The sequence below is a fragment of the Dipteris shenzhenensis genome, chromosome 1 (genome assembly GCF_047967505.1).
Source record: "Dipteris shenzhenensis isolate YYH24624 ecotype China chromosome 1, Dip_SZ_1.0, whole genome shotgun sequence".
Lineage (NCBI taxonomy): Eukaryota > Viridiplantae > Streptophyta > Polypodiopsida > Gleicheniales > Dipteridaceae > Dipteris > Dipteris shenzhenensis.
The window spans coordinates 42,320,131-42,325,556 of NC_141596.1; the positions used below are offsets into that span (position 1 = coordinate 42,320,131).

Below are 5,426 nucleotides of genomic sequence, written 5' to 3' on the forward strand. Positions count from 1 at the left end.
ATTCCTATGTTCAGGGGTCCACTTCTCACCACGAAGGAAGCACAAATTCTTCTTCTTCCTGTCATCAATAATTGCTTGAGATAACTGCTTAACCAACTTGTTTCTTTTATCACTCAGATCATCCTTTGGAGTGGGTTTAAAGGATGACTTTACATCTGTAGCCTTGTAAGCCTTAGGTTGTCCCATGCCACTGCCATACAGTGTGGGGAACCTAGAAATAGAAGAAGTTGTAGCAGGTGCAAGAAGTTTGCTTTCATCATTGGAAACCCCTTTGACCATAAGTTTAGTCCCAAAGTGATCAATACCCAAAGTCTTCTCCTTCCCATTGAAATAGAGGAAGTTGTAGCAGGTGCAAGAAGTTTGCTTTCATCATTGGAAACCCCTTTGACCATAAGTTTAGTTCCAAAGTGACCAATACCCAAAGTCTTCTCCTTCCCATTGTATTTGGGTTCATTAAGCTCTGCCAACTACATGGCCTCTTTAAGAGAATTGGGCTTTTGAGCTGCAACATCTGAAGCAATACTAGGGTGCAGACCATGGATGAACTTGAGCATTCTAACTCTTTCATCAATACCATGAATAAACAGAGCCAATTTTCAAAACTGTTTGATATAAATTTTCACTAATCCTTGCTGAGTAAGATCATACCACTTACAAATATATTGATCCCTAGTAAAAGGAGATATAAAAGTTTTAAGCATTTCAACCTTGAATTCATCCCAAGCATTAAAAGTTAACCCTTCTCGCTGTAGATGCCTCCACCAAGAGTGGGCATAATCTTCCAGATGAAGAACAACAAATCTAATTTTACCTTGATCATCCTTTGGATATAGAAGGAAGTAGTCATCCATCTTACTGAGCCATTCCTCCAATTCCTCAGGAGAGGTAGAATCACCTTTGAATTTAGGAAGTATAATCTTGTCTTTCATATCTTTGTCTTGATGAACAGGTCCTTTTGGTTCAATAGATTTAATTGTTTGTATATATTGCTCGAATGTCATTGCTGCCCTAAGGTCTGCTGATAGCAACTTATATTCAGGGAATTTTTTACACAACTCTTCAGCTGCTAAACAGTTATTATTAGGAGTCTTACCATGTGCTGAATCCTTATCCATATGAGTTGTAACTCCACTAGAGTGATAGGTCCTTCGGGCAAAAGCCATAAAACCAACCGGTTCAGTTACATGTATAGGATGATCATCATCATCATCTGAACCTGAGTCTCCATCAATTTGGGAATCCACAGGTCTCTTCCCATCACAAATTTGGCTTCTCTTGAACTGATCAAACCTTTTATTAAAAGTGGCAGACATGTTCTGCATCCTTTGGTCAATGCTCTGATTATTGGTCTTAATCTCATTAGTTAACTCCTTGAATATCTGTAGCATTGGGTCCATACAACTCTTTATGATCTGCTCTTGGTGAAGGGATGCTTGTACTTGAGGAGTTGCTGCTAAATCCCCTTGAACATTGTCAACATGAGGATCATTGGGCTCAAAAGCTACAGCCTGATCATCAACTGGTTCCTTTTCTGAGATGGAATCAAAGATACCCATTGGTTGCTTACTAGCTTGACCAGTAGACCTCTTGACAGGCATCTTTAATGACTTGAATCTAGAGTAAATGGACTGTCTTAAGCCCTGATCAAAAACCACTACCAAAAGCCCCAAATGCTAGTTTTGCCCTAATTTCGCAGGTCAACTTTCAAAGAGAAAACTTGAAATTTCCCACTTGATTAGGCGATCCTTATGCCAAGACTGAACCAAAAAGCCAATCAGGAGTAGAAATTTATAACATTACACCTGGATTGCAAGAAATTGCTAGATCTTTTGGCAAATATCAACCCTGCACTAACTGTTGCAACTGAATTTCGAATTGCTCATTAACAAAAGTCCAAATCAATATCACTTAATCAGTTGCATCCATGGAGCTAGGCGACCATATGCACTACAGCTGACCCAAAATGGAGCTGTACATCAGAAATTCGCAGCAGTTCCTCCATGCCAACCAGTCGAGAATTGCTCATAACTCCCCCAAACCATCTCGGATCACCACCAGACTTAGGGAGCAGCCTCAAGAGATTGAGGCGAACAGATCAAGCCAAGAATGACTTAGTTTGGTGCAGGAAAACAGCAGATCGTCACTTTCTTCAGTTTCTTGCACCAGAGAGAAAACCACTTCAATGTTGACTCAATCCTCCACCATTTTAGGATTCCCACACATAGAAATGATCAGGGAAGCAAGGGCTTTCCACTGATGCAAGAAGCCCCAAATTCTGAGCACTTTGAAAATCAGGGTTTCTCAGAGCCTGCCATGTGGCAGCTCACAACAGAAAGTACTTCTGGCGCTGAATTTTTGCAGAGAGGTAGGCCCCAGGCTCAAGAGTAGATGCTCCAAATTTCAAAGTGATTGGACAAAGAATTTCCCACAAATTCCCACGAAAAGTGCTCTGATACCAATGTAACAAGACTGCTCCTAACTGACAGTAAACTCCCCTAAATTTGGTAGAATATGCAGGAAAGTTATAGTGAAGTACCTTATGTTTCAGGAAAAAGGTAGGAGAGGAAGATCATGGGCTGGATCTTCAACAGGGACTTGTGAGGGGCTGCACAAGGACAGGAGGAAGTCAATCCTTTTTAGAATTCAGCTGAGTATTGAACTCTTGCTGTATATTCTATTTCAGTAATGAAGTACAAGTCATGAATGTCTTGCCAAGTACAACTAGAGCCCTTATATAGGTATGGCCCACGGTAGTACAAAGCAGTATTGCTTATGGGATTACCTCCTAGGATGCCACGTGGCAACTTATGGTATCCCCTAAAAAAAGAAGAAAACACTTACAAGCCAATAAAGGCCTTTCTACTAACTTTTAGCCTAAGTAAAAAGTAACCCTCTGTTACAAGGAGCAAGCACAGAGAGAGAGAGAGAGAGAGAGAGAGGGGGGGTATGCTTTATCTTTATCTTTTCCTATAAAAAAAGTTTGAAACAAAACTGCTTCACAGCTCAGCGGCCAAACTGGTATAGCAGGTGACCTTGGAACAAATTCCATGGAGAACTGTTGCAACCCTCACCAGTCATGCACAGGAGTCTGTTCCCATCTGCTAAGGCAACCAATCAGCAATATACACACAAACGGATCCAAGAACATGCACAAACTCACCACATAAGTAAAACCAGAAAAAGTTCTGCCTATAAGTTGCAAACCGTCAGCTGTCTTTGTTTAGCATGGACCAACTGTTACTTTCCCCTGAATTTTTTTTAAAAAATACGTGGGTAACATCTGGTCATATTGTGTATGCATGGCAAGAATGTAAGAGGGGCATGCTCTAATGAAATTGGAGCCCAAGTAGTCACAATCATTTTAAAAATCCAGTCACACCGACTAGTGCAAGAAATATCAACTCTGATAAACGCTTAGGTGTGTGCACCTGGTTTGAAAGCTAAACACCAAGAGTTTTAACCCGATCTGCCAAAACTTAGTTCTGGAGATGCATTGCTGCTACAATAAGCTTATATCAATAATTTTGCCTATTTATAAAACTGGGCAAAAGAACCAATTGCTCTCTATAACATGAAAGGTTTCACAGGTAAAGACATGCAAGAATTATAAGCGACACAAAGTCCTCCAACTATCGATTCAGTTACCTTTAAAAAATAGCAAGTCAAATCTTCAAACAAATCCTCCATCATTAGTCTTAGAGGTTCGTAAAAACTGAAAAGATGCTGTGACCAAAACAAAGTGGCCACCGCTTTGAAGACATCTCTACGTATAAGGGGTGCCATAAGCACTTTACTGATAGCCGTCTCATGCTAAAAAGGGTTCAAGCTACTTCAATAGACTTCTTAAGCTGCAGTGGGGGCTTTCTCCATGATCACAGTACTACCTTCCATTTCTTGGTTTCCAACCATAAGCACATCATGGAATTCCTCCTCCTCCTCAGGGAGTTTCTCCAAAGATCCAGGTCCATCACCATCCTTTTCATCCTCAGGATATCGCACCACCACTACAGGACAATCACAATGATGAACGCAATAGTCACTAACACTTCCCAGGCGAGCTTTATGGGTTTTTTTAGAAGCTCCAAACCCTCTACTTCCCATTATAACAGCGTTGACACCGAGCCTCTCCACCTCAAGACAGATTCGTTCCTTCATGTCATGATCCTTGACAATATGGATCTTATACGGAATTCGAGCATCCAAGATTGGCTTAGCAAGGTCAGCTGCCTTGTTCGAAGTTAAAGTATCAAAATTATCCTCAAGTTTTCGGTGTGACTCTTCCTCACTTGAGTCAATTGATTGATCCATGGCTCCCCAGTCGGCCCCATAGAGAACACTCGTAGGTTGCACATGAAGTAAAATCACAGAATCATTTGGACGAAGGTAATTGGCAACGGCCCAACGCACAGCATAGGCACTCTCATCACTGAGGTCCACTGCAATGGCTATCTTTCGGTTCCCACTTTGCATAGATGAAAGTGACATGCTGAGTTAAACCTGCAGCGATTGTTCAATAGGCACTCAATGAAAAAGAACTGTGAGGGAATTGTCAACATGCGGATTAACCGGAAACAAAAGCTCTAACAGGATCGAACAGTCAGGTAGCATAACTATACTTGACTTTGCGAAGTTACCTGAAACAAAAACTCAGCACATGCTCAAATAAAAATAAAACAAGCAGGAAAGAAACAAAATCGGAATGACAGCGCTTACTAGATATCTACTTCTCAGATATTGCTAGAGCATCTTTTGTATCTTAAGTCTTCTAGGTCTACTTCTACCTACGGCGAACCAGCCAGGACGCTGCAGTCCTTAAGTACATAAACGAATCGCCATACACAACTCAGTAGGGATAGCTGCATTCCAGTGAGTAAAAGGGGACAGAGAGGAGAAGGGAAGATGGTGAAAGGGAGACGTGGGTGAAGAAGGTAAAGGGTAGAAGAAGGGCAATAGGACAAAGGACAGCGGTAAGGAAAGAAAAGAAAGCAAAAGGAAGAAGAAAGCGCAGATGGGTACCTGGGGGGGATGGTATGTTGAAGTTGGAGAGGTCCTTGGAAGAAGAAGGTAGGCGATGGGAAAGCTGTACAGGAGAGTGAAAAGGGAGGAGGGCGATGTGGGCGATGTCACAGCGAAAGCGTATATTAGAGAGAGAGACCCAAAACAAGTGGGTGCATCCACAGCTAAATGCTCCTAGCATTTTGTGCCCACCCCCCCAAATATGGAAACCCCAAACCCCCCGCCCCCCCCCCCCAATACCCACTTCTCTAGTTGGGAAATTTGACTTTTTTGTGCCCACTCGCTCTCCATCCCAACTTTTGCCCCAAGTTGGGTTGCCAATCTCATGGGCACTACACGCACAAGCTCCTAGTCATGCATGAGCATGTTTGCACCAATGTGTCAATGCATCCATGCAAAGATCTCTCTCT

At 42.1% G+C, this 5,426-nt stretch overlaps 1 pseudogene across 1 annotated transcript; it reads right to left on the bottom strand.

The window, feature by feature from the left end:
• Positions 1 to 3,630: 3,630 nt before the first annotated feature.
• On the bottom strand, positions 3,631 to 5,165 carry LOC147905865 (universal stress protein PHOS32 pseudogene; annotated as a pseudogene). The gene is made up of 2 exons (XR_015541842.1): positions 5,017 to 5,165; positions 3,631 to 4,497 (listed from the first exon to the last, which is right to left on the bottom strand). The product of XR_015541842.1 is annotated as a universal stress protein PHOS32 pseudogene (transcript).
• Positions 5,166 to 5,426: the final 261 nt, after the last annotated feature.